At 36.2% G+C, this 12130-nt stretch overlaps 1 protein-coding gene across 1 annotated transcript in view; it reads right to left on the bottom strand.

Annotated features, from left to right (window-relative positions):
- Nucleotides 1-4852, bottom strand: part of LOC111503677 (uncharacterized) — a 307933-nt gene extending 303081 nt beyond the window's left edge. Inside the window, 1 exon segment of the mRNA XM_074175244.1 lies at nucleotides 4694-4852. The gene's annotated coding sequence lies outside the window, so the exon portion shown is untranslated.
- Nucleotides 4853-12130: the final 7278 nt, after the last annotated feature.

The following is a 12130-nucleotide window of genomic DNA, read 5'->3' as shown; positions in this document are numbered from 1 at the left end:
TCTTTCAAACCATTGAGTTATAGCTTTAAAATTTTCTTCAACTTCTTCTTTCAGACAGCTCCACGTTTCCGATTTGTAAATGACTAGTGTGTCATCTGCGAAGCTTATTATGTCCCCTTTCACTTCTAGCATGAAATAATCGTTTAGGTAGATGAAGGGAATTGGGGACTGTCCCTTGGGGTACACCAAATTGCACTATTCGAGATTCACATATTGTTTCCTTTCATAGAGATAACCATAGAGGAGTTAGTGGGATGTCCCTCTGAATCCAATACTCTCAAGAACCTCTAGAAGTTGATCATGGCTAACTGTATCAAATGCTTTCTTCAAGTCTAGAAATATGCATAGCGATGGTGATTTTTCGTCTACATATTCACTGATTTTGTTGGTGATTTATTGTATCTTCAGTTGATTTTCCCTTTTGAAATCCGAATTGATTGTTTGATAAAATTATATATTTTGTTAGATATTTTCCAATGCATGATTTCAAGATGGTTTCGAATATTTCCAGATATTGGGATATTGCTTGGTAATTATCCACTTTGAGTTCATTTCCAGACTTGAATATTGGTGAAATAACAGCACACTTGAATAGAGCTGGACATATATAAGGACATATTGTAAAATTAATTTAAGACTAGTAGATAAGGCAATATTGTGAAATTGATTTAAGACACTCAAGAAGCAGGTATCTAGAAGAGGTATCTACGGTATAAATAAGGATAAAATTGTGAGTATATTCAGTTTAATCTTCCTCTTGAAGACAGGGATCTTGGTGATCGAAACACGTGTCGAGGTGTTGAGATGACGGTTTGGTGTTGGGATAAAACTCCAGTAATACTCATTACTACACCAAAGAATCCAAACAGTGCATGACGAAATTACTCTCTTGGCTATTACAACCGACATTGGATTATATTCGATAGATAAATGTGCAAGTTTTTTTTACAGAGGATTTGTTCACGCGTTAGAATTGTTGATACTTCACTGTGATTAAAACAGACTCTGTTACAGATGTAGAACTCAAGGTAGTTTGAGTTCTAGAAAAACTGTTGTGCACTGACGAGGTGACATAGCTGGAAATCAGCTCAACCCGTCTATGAAATCATTGAAAATAATTATGCATGAAGTTCAGTATTTGAAAAATAAATTGGCTGGAAAATAATCAGCGATGACTGTTCAAAAATTCAAACGAATCTTCAATAACAAATTTCATAAAAATTTATAATATGAAGCCTATAGAATATCCAAACTTTACGCTTTGTTCAACTTTATTGTACTTGAGGTTTTTTTTAAACAAGACACACTAATCATTTATATGGGTTCATTAAGTTTCCCCAACAATATCGAGTATTCTGCCGATAAAATATCCAAATCTCAATTTTTGTATAATTTCATCATCCCAAATGAATCGAATTGATTCACTTTGATTGTCATCAGTGATTTCTGTTTGCATTGTTCTATTCTAGTTTCATCCGTATGTACAGAATATCGAATAAATAATGCAAACAGACGTCTCTAATGAGAGCAAAAACTAAATTGAACTGGTATTTACCCGCATACAATATTCGAGATAGTGAATATCCTGTTTGTTTTAATAGGAAAAACTTTCCCAATAAGTAATGAGAAGAATTAGGCATGAAACTGATTTCTATAATGATTCAATTATGTCAACGTTGTCTATCGAATAGGTATGTTTTTCATTCGAGAAATATTTCATTGTTTCAGTCCGTGAATGACGAAGAAGGTGAATTCAAGTTGAATCTCGATTAGAAATGGAAGATCAATTCGATACGATGAATTGTATTTTTCAGAAAGAAAGTACATGAATTTGATTCAGTTGAAAATTAGAGTGATATATTGTTGTGAAGGTAGCTGCCATTACTGAGCAGACATTTAGGTATCAGAAGCAGACATTTCAATGGCGTCATATATTTTGAATAACTATAAAATCATTGGAGCAGTTACTGTAATATTGTTAACAAGTATGGAAAAGGAACAGTGGCTAACTATTATTCATTTGTTATGATTATGCTTCTGTAAATATATGAATATGACAGACTTATTTTCAAGAAAATGATTGCAAGAAGTATGCAGAAAAACATTTATTGGTTCATCTTTTAGACGAGCTGAAACCACTTTCTGACTTCTGAAACCAATGTTAACAATATTATCCATTATCCATGAAATTAGTTGATCTTTTTCAATCTTAGACATCGCTTTCAATTTGATAAACATATGATTCAACATCAGAGTGGGCTATTTCGACCAGGCAAGGCCTAATCAGAGCTGCAAAGCTGAACCACTCAACTGTCCTGAAAAAGACAAGCCTGAAAGGTGATGACATCTCCACTTATGAATACGCCATCTATCGGATAGACAGAAGACTCAATATCCGCATATCGAAGAAAAACGAGGCTCCTAATGGCGGTCAGTTACAGTTGGGACGAGAACAAATCTAATATCGGAAAATGTATCTTGTAAAGGGGAAATTGAGATGAAAACCAACAAAACCATATATGAATTCCAACGAGATTGTTAGTGAATCTGTGATCTCATGGTTCACTACAGAAGTCAATATGAAGACTGTGAGATATAGGTTAACTATCTATGTGGAGTTCAACGCCACCGTGAGGCAAACATAACTAATCTCCAGAAATAACTAGATCTGTCTGTTGTTCAAATTTCTAGATTTGTTACCCCAATATGGTCATGCTGTGTGGGTATTGATAGTATTTTCTTATGGAAGGAGTATGCTGGGATCAAAGTAAAAACCAATCATTTCAATGCTCAGCAACTACTGTTGCTCCATGTGGACCATTTTTGCTATGTTTTTCAGGTACTGCTCAGGTTAGGGTAGGTTAGGTGCAAAGTGGGGTGTTCTATTCGATCCTCCACCGCAACCCGTAAGAGTTTATTGTGGCTCACACCTATTCACACTCGAACAGATAAACTCAGCTTCTTAACGAAGCCGATTAGTTTGTATGGTGGTGAGTAGTCTTTCAGGTCTAAAAGTGAGAGTACGGCTCTGCCGAACTCTAAAAACCAGATTTGGTCCCCAGCGGGGTAGGCACAAAGGATGGGCTCTGCTATCTCATCATTTTCATATGATATAATGATACAAATGACAGTGACCTGTTAGACATCATAGTCCATTCCTACTGTAGTCCAACAACTGTTTGGTATCAACCTTCGAAGGGTGAATGAACGCCTTGGAGTGAGCCAATCCTGGGAGATTCTGCCAGAAGTCCCTAAATCTTCTTGCCAACCAGGTGTTCCATATTTGTTTGGCAAAGCCTAAAGCGATGCCAATGACAGGTTCCGATCTGATGAAGCTGTTTGCAGCACCCTCCTTTGCAAGGGAGTCAGCAGCATCATTGCCTTCCAACCCAGTATGGCCAGGAATCCAGACCAGTGACAATCTGTTAAGTCTTCCTATTGAGAGGAGTCGTTTTTGGCAATTTGCTACTGATTTAGACGTTGCTCAATAGTAGCCAAGAGCTTTCGACGCCGTTTTACTGTCCGAGAATATTTTTATTGACTTGTATATGAGGTTGGATTCTTCCAATCTCTCCGAAAACAATTCAATAGCGTAACTTTTTGCTTGAAATACAGTTCCAAAGCACTTTGATATTTCTGTCCTGCGTTTGCGACTGAAAAAAAAACCTGAAGGTATTTTTGATGTATCTGTGAACCAACTATCAACTCTTGATATTTCCTTCTCCCGTAGGATCCACTCCTCTTCACTCGGGAACAGTACTTTATAAGGCAGTTCGTAGTTGACAGTTGGAGGCATGAAGTCGGAGGTCATTCCCAGAATGCTGTGACTTCCAGTGTCAACCAGCAGTCTGTTGTACTCTGCTCAGGATTCAGGTACACTTTGAAGTCTTTTACGCCGTATAGGTCTCCAAAGCCATGAAGCTCTCGCTAAAATGACCTTCAATGTACACAAATTTGATCAATCAAGCCCTGGAATGTCTATATTCTTGGGAACGTTGATGATTTTTCTCAATCCTCTTCGATCTGACACACAAAGGGAAAACATTGAAATATTATAATTGATATGTCTTGACTTTTTGTCAATATCCAAATGGGTTACATCACAAGTCCAGTGTACATCCAATTTCACATTCATTGATGGTTCAAACAGGACGTCTCATGACAGGACGTCATGGTCAAGTTCCGTTGAAATTTTTCTAATATTTGTAACTTTATTATACAATTCGTGTTCAATCTACTCCATTGAACTCAAAAATTGATAAACATCAAATGTTCAATCCTGTGACCTATAGATATTAATGAAATATTCATTGGAAGTTTTTCACCATCAAAAGAAGTCCAATGCATATTCACTAAGTTTAATATGGATATCGTTTGGAATGCTTGAGTAGCAGCAGCAGTGATTTCAGACATTTCTTTATGTTCTATTTTGATTCGTTCAATCGTTTATGCTCGATGCTGTATATATGTTGGATTTCAAAATATATAGTTATATCTATCTGCCTAATCGTTGAATTGAACCATTTTTCCCTTTCCACTGGGTAACAATTTACTCAGTACACAACTTAAGTGTTCGACCTTCCTATGAAGTCATAGAAGAAAATCTATTAGGTATAATTAACGAAAAAATTCCAAGAATTCAACCGTACTCAATCATTGATGAGAGTTATCAGAGTCCCATGACCCAATTTACCTTTCACAGCAACACGTAATCCAAATCACTGAGAACACCCATAAACACAAAAATCGGTGGAAAAATCACAAAAGAGCCGTTTACTAACAAGAAACAAAACAAGCACGATACACGCAACGTAATACCGACTTAGATTGATCCGGAACATAAACAAGCAAGTACCGAACGCATTCTTCGGTGGTACCGGCTTTAAGACGGTCGAAAGGCCGACTTGAGTCAGAAAACACCGCTGCAATCAGCTGAGCTAGCGGGAATCAGAGACAGTCGGTCGCGAGGTTGCCACATTCGTGTTTTTTCTTGTTACGTGTTTGAAGTAAACTAGTACTATGCACAGTTCTAATAATTACAAGCACAACATAGAAGGTGAATGGCTTGAAAGTCTCGAAACAGGTGATTTCTCATGTGTATAAGATGAAGATGCCTCTGTAATTTAGTTATTTTTGAAAGCATTGATTCGATTTTTAGTACAAGCGTAGACCTTCATAGGCGGCACTTTTCGCAATATTTAGCCCGAGTGACAGCCTCGAACCCAGCCTACTGTGTTGCTGTCAAAAGTCAAATTCTTGATATTTCGGTTTGCGTTGGAGATATCGAAATAAGTTATTTGAGAAAATTGCTTAAAAATCGGTTTTGCACCAATACGGATTTTTAACCCAAAATTCGAAATTTTAATAGTTATGTAATTTTTCATATGCATATTCGATTAAAATAAAAAGAATTCGTGAGAAATATTGTTAAAACTACAAATCGATACCGATGATATGGATATTACGACTACGCTTCGTGTTCAGGAAATATTCCTTTGCTCGATTTCTAGGATTTTGGCTAATTATTCCTAAACTGTTGACTTCATAAGAGAATTCATGATGATCATTTTTATAGAACTTATTAAAATTCACAGATCTGCTGCATTTCTGGAAAAAAAATTGTTATTTCCGAATTTTATCCAACATTGACTGCACTTAAAGCAAAAATGCTAAAACTGTGATGAATCATTTTGTTAAATTTTTTGTAATCAACGAAGAAGATTGCATTCAATTTTCCGATATTTACAGTTTTCAGTCCAACTTTTTCTCGTCGACGAAATTTTCCAAGTTGAATTTAAATGAAAATTGACAGGAACATAATTAATTTTTATAAAAATGTTGGATATTTTCGACCTTGTTCACGCAAAATGAGATTTAATCAGTTTTTAGTCAACATTCTCTGAAATATATCGGAAACGGAAGATTTATAGGTGTTTTGATAACTTTCTCAGGCCAACAGAAAGAGGATGAATGTGTTTTATATTATCAGTTTCTAACTCGTCTGGGAGAAATAAGTTTTGAAAAAAAAATGCTTCTTGGTTTCCACTTGGCAAACTTTCAAAAAAAAGGAATCATTTAGGTTCAGGAAGATATGTAGATGTAACTTTTAGATACAAACTGAAAGAAAAAGAGAGCTCTATGATTATTGATATTGCCTGTACCATCAGAATTACAGAAAAATAAAATTGTAATCAACTGATTTGCACCTTTCTGAGGAAACAGAAAAGGTTCAATGAACTTTTCAGTTACTCGAGATTTTTTTCGGAAAATCATAAAAAAAGATTTCAGAATTTTTCATTCATTTGAAAAACCGTTTTTCTGAAGTTCAGTTTTATGAGTGACAAAAATTCCAAGTGCATACTCATATTTTAATTATTTCGGCAGATATTGTTGGAAGCTGAATGGCTGGATTCAACAGACTATTCTTTTTTCAAAACGAAACTCAAGCACTGAAGAAAAAATGTTTTAGGCGCCCTAAGAGCGATGCCTGTGCGAAAGTAGCGATTCACATTAGATTTGAATCGCTGGAAATCAAATCCATTTGGATAAACATTATCAGAAAGTTTATTCCACATAAACGCAGTTCTCTAGATGAAAGAGTTCTTAAACAGTGAAGTTCGAGGTGTACTGAGTTGAACCTCAAAATGATTAGCACCTACAGTTCGTCGCGTGTATCTGATTGTACCGCTCTTGGTGGAATCAAATGTGCCAAGTCACTTGAACACCCTCCGTGAAAGTTTCTATAAAAGAAAGACAAATCTCCAACCTTTCTTCGATGTTCCAGACTATCAAAGTTGCACGTGATGTTCGCGTCTCCAGTCAGGCGCATGGCTCTTTTCTGGATGCAATCCAGCAACTTCAGGGTATGTATTTGCCAAAAGTATTATTCCTATTGAAATGAGTTGAACATTTTATCTCAGTATAAGTTGCACCAATAGGCATACGAAAAAAATGATGTTCCGAAATTACTGAATACAATTGTGTTCCAACTCAAACTGTCAATTGTCGAGTGTCGCTCGATCCAAACGATATTGATGGAAGGACAAGAAGTGAATCCTGCAAATATCGCGAAACTATAGATGATACATGTTATTCCAAAACTTGATACTCTTAATCAAATTAAAACAGATATCATGACAAAAATTTACAGAACATACGGAGACTGAAGAACAGACGAGATGATTTTCTAAAAAAATCGATTTTTTTATGGTGGTCATTTCCTCCGAAACAGTTAGGTGTTTATCTCTTCAAATAAACATGTTGGGGTCTGCTTTAAGGACCGTAGTATACTAGGTGATTTCTGAAAGCAGTGATGTCTATCACAATTTTCTATAGAAAAAGATGCATACGAAGAAGACTATTTTTTTTATGTCTAATAAATTCACTTCAAGGTCGACTATCTTAGCTCAAACTTGTTCATACCTAAGTGTACGAAACAGTAGAAAAAATCACTGTGGAATAGTGCCAGACAGAGTGGCATCGAACGAGGAGTTTTAGTCAGATGAAATATTTGTTTTCTCAAAACTAGATTAACGAGAATGTTTTCTGATGTGTGTCTTCAATTACTGAATATTGATAATTGATTATATTTTCATTATCAGATTCTTAAGTTTATCTCAAGTTTTTTCGGTTTGAGTTCTGTTAACTATTTTTTCTGCAGCATTCCCATTCCTATTCCCAGAAAAATCTTCCACATAACTATAGACCAGTCGCTTTTACTGACTGGTCTATACCACATACCAACCAACTATACCAACTACCATATTCTTGAATATTTGGAAGGCATCAACATCTTGAGCGATCATCAATATGGCTTTCGCAAACAAAGATCAACAGGCAACCCGTTTTATTGTATGTCACCAATATGTGGAATAACGCAATTGAGAAACAAAAAGAGTCAAGAGCTGTTGCGCTTGATATTTGAGGCCTTTGACCGTGTGTGGCATGAGGGTTTGCTGAACAAACTTCGATGCTATTGCTTGTCGGATCTTTCTTGTGTATAATAATGATGATAAACGACATTGTTGCTTCCATATATATAATGAAAAGATAACACATATAATGTGAATTTGACCCAAAGCAAAAGGCGAAGGTCAGTTTATTATGATATAAAATCAGCTCATAAACTGTTCTTCCACTTGTATCGCTCTTCAGCTTCCTGACAGAACGTTCCCTGCAAGTGGCCATTGATGGACATCTCTCGAATACTTTTACCATCAACACTGGTGTTCTCCAAGAATCCATATTGTATTCTACTTTCTTTTATTGTATATCAACGATTTATTGATGAAAACAAAAAATCCAATATATTGCTTTGCTGACGACAGCACACTTGTCTAGCCATTCCATTTGAATTCCAGAACATCCGCTGCGGATGCACATCTTCGCCGACAGCAGAAGGTTGGATATCTAAATGAGGATTTTTGAACTGGAATGGAACTAACCAGGTTCAATACAATGTCACAAAAACCCAGGCATTGGTTTTCTCCAAGAAAATAAATGTCTCCGAACCGGATATAATAATTGTTTCGACCCACGATTGTTTCATCGTGAGTATGAATGCTCAATGTACACAAGAATTACAATAACTCTTGTGAAAAGATAGGATGAGAAAAATAACAAGTTAGATGCACTGTAGACAAGACAAGATTTAATTCTACCTGTACTGTTACAAGGTTTGAAACGTAATGAAATGAATTTTACACAAATGCAATGTTTCACATCGGTAGGTATCTTATTGAAGGGGTCAGATTGGTCTTTGGAGGGATAAACAAATGAACAGAGGTTTGGATCAACATAGATAGGAGAGATCATAATAGCGGGTAATTCCCAAGATAAGGGATACAAGGAATAATTAAGGAATTACAAATGTATGGGTTACTTGACGAAAGATATTTGGGAATATTGAATTTTATGAGCATAAGTGGATTAGAAAGACCCGAAAATTTGAGATCAACTGGGAAACCCAGATTATGAATAATGAAAAATTAAATAACTTAAACAAGAATACTTAACAATACATAAAATTGAAATAATGCCATAAAACATTCTGTTTTGTTGTACAAATTTCAGAGCTGGCAAATCTAGGCTGAATACTAAAAAATTGAGATTCACTTGGAAAACATAATCATTTCGATAGTGAAATTTTGAAATCGAACAATAATATCAGGTCAGATTCCGCTTTCTATTTCGATAAGTTTGTTGTGGGGTTGAAATAGACTCCAATATGTCTTGGCACAATCGTGTCGCTGAAATTGCGGAAGGTGCTTCTCAAAAGCTTGGAATACTGTGCCAAACCTGTAAACTGTACACACCTCAGCAACTTTTGATGCTTTATAAAGCTCAGATCAGACCTTCTTTGGAATATTGTTCTCATGTATGGAGTTCCGCCCCTAAGCATACACTGAAACTGTTGGATTCTATATAGAAAAGAGACATCCGCCTGTTGAGAGACGCGAATATCACTTGCAAACTTGAGCGTCTGGAACATCGTAGAAAGGATGAAGATTTGTCTCTCTTCTGAAGATGCTTGCTCAGGAAGTGTTCAAGTGACTTGGCACATATCAGAAATGTAGTGCTTGTGTTTCGTGCTTAGAAAAAAATGTGTGTTGAGGTTACTATGAACATGTTTGTGAAAATAAAGTCAATAAAACATTTCAGTAATATATTATTGAAATAAGGTATGGACAATTTTAGCCACAGAAAAAATATCCAGTTTGAGTTAAACTATCGGAAAATTATTCAGTGACATGTGCTGAATAATGAGTGTATAAAACTGCACATTAGATGTACCAACTCACTTTTTTTTTCAAGGAAGCTGTAATTGGTTCGTTATATAATATCGACTTAATGAATGAGAATCAAGGTTGAAAATAATAATCTTGACTAAATTATTTTAAATTATCTTGGCTTGGATGAGATTTTTCAATGTCACTGAAATTTGTATGTCAGTAACGGTGGTATGATAAGATCAATAAATATTCATAGCTGTTAACTAATGTGTGTTCATAGGTGTGAAAGGATTATGGTTTTAATTAAACTGATATTGTGTGTGGTGATTCTAATCAGATTGAATGGTGGTGAACAAATAATTGACAGATAAGTTAATATCCGAAAATTATTGTTGTTACCCCAAACACTTTAACCTAGTTTATAATACTGAATTATTTTGCATAGAAACTGGAAAGGATGTGATGAGAAAAAATAAGGTTAGGTTACTTGAAGTGTACTTACCTAATTTAATGTGTCAAACTCTCATTCAGAACCCATAACAATTCAAAATAATTGTTAAAATCCAAAAATTCGTTACAAAATTAAATCATTGCTACACAATATAGTATATAATTTCACTCACATGGAACACTGAATTGAGTGATTCATTTCCTCATGTTATTCAGATTGGTGCTGAGGAGGCAATAAGACAAGGGTCTTATTTCCTCCACCTGAGATAGATTCTGCGTACGCCGCTCAAAAAATTGGTACCCCGCTCTTGAAAAGACGACTAAGTCGGTTTCTGGCTGCACCACCAAACCTTTTTTCAGGGTCTTTTATTGTATCAGGTGTTGGAGAGTTGAGAAGCTCTCGCTCCTAATCTGAATTTACAGGAAGGTCAGTTGGAGTGTAAGCTCGACATCCATCTCCTCTGTAGACTCGCTTCTGATCTGAATTTACAGGAAGGTCAGTTGGAGCCGTAGACTCAGCGTCAGAAAAAATTTTTAAGTTTACTATGTCCATGAAAGTCCCACGAGTAGCTAGGGAAAGAAAGTCAATCACGACAGTGCTCCGCATTACTGTGACAAGGCGATGCTACGACGAGAAAGCACCCGGTATCTCGAAGGTTCCGTAGAGACAGCTGATAGGCTCAGTGTCATTCATCCTCTCGGTACTGATTCACACACTTTAAGATTAAGCCATCGTTGGAATGCCATTCAGTCAGGGAATAGCAGTACCATAAGTGATTCTGTCATTCCCGTATCCAGCGAGGCTACGTGGAAGCAGGCATCCGATGGCCGGTTTGCTCAACCCCCACATCCCAAGCCAATGCACTCGCTAAAAACAGCATGCACAGTGGTTCAGGCAGTGAAAGATGAACAAGTACAGCCACCCCCGCCCTTTACTTTGACACCCAGTTATTTGAAAACGAATCAAGTTAGAACTCTTTTTTATGAAATATGACAAGTAATCACCTCCTGGAATCCTAGGTGAGATACTTAGAACATGATATGTCCATCCATTGTATGATTATTGATAACAGGTACACAAACAATTATCTAATAAACTATTTTCGTTTTCATGTACTCAATTCAAGATTGCAAGTCAACTCTATATTCTCTAATAACTGAGGTTCAAGTTCTTCTGTCAACAGAATGAGAAAAAAATGTGATATGCTCAACCAAAGAATGGAAGTAGATTTTCTCAAAATCGGTGAGAAAAAAATCCTTGCTGAAATCTTAGATTCTGAACTGTTTCAAACAGTATATGTTGAAAATGATTGATTTGGTGAGTGTAGTGCTGTGACTAGCTTGTAAATTTTACTTTCACTTGTAACAACCTCTCTGAAGTGTCTGTATGGATGATTCAAATTTCAACAAAACCGTACTTCAGTATATGATAGCTTCTTCAGGCTTGTTTGATACTTGGGGTCTTCCATTAAGCACTTCCTATGAGAGATACCATTAAACTTTCCTAAGCAGATTGGGTGTGAGATATCATCGGAATTTTGTATTCGTTTAGAAGACCTATTGATGCCACGGCTTCTCTGGGTGGAGCACATCCGAAACTTTCAATTTTCCATGACTCTTTCACATAAATCATTCTGAAATCGACTGGTGGCATGGGTAATGTTGGCTTTGAGGATCGCTATGTTTTGTGGCTTATTCGCATACACATGCGGCATAAGAAAACCCTACAATAAGAAGTCTAACGGGGTCAAATAGGACGATATCGGTGGCCAGTTCACATCATCTCTACGTGAGATGACCGTGCTCTCAAATCGCTCAAGCTCAATATCCAATGTGGCATGAGCTGTGTTCACGTAGCGCTGTCCTGTTAAAACCGCATGTTTTTGGTTCAGATCATCTAATTCAGATCGAAAGTATAGTATTCCCCGTTGACAGTGATGACCATATCG

The sequence above is a fragment of the Leptinotarsa decemlineata genome, unplaced genomic scaffold (genome assembly GCF_025532065.1).
Source record: "Leptinotarsa decemlineata unplaced genomic scaffold, Ldec_3_MD MMD2_tig00000882_RagTag_RagTag, whole genome shotgun sequence".
Lineage (NCBI taxonomy): Eukaryota > Metazoa > Arthropoda > Insecta > Coleoptera > Chrysomelidae > Leptinotarsa > Leptinotarsa decemlineata.
This window is presented reverse-complemented; position numbering and strand designations above follow the sequence as displayed.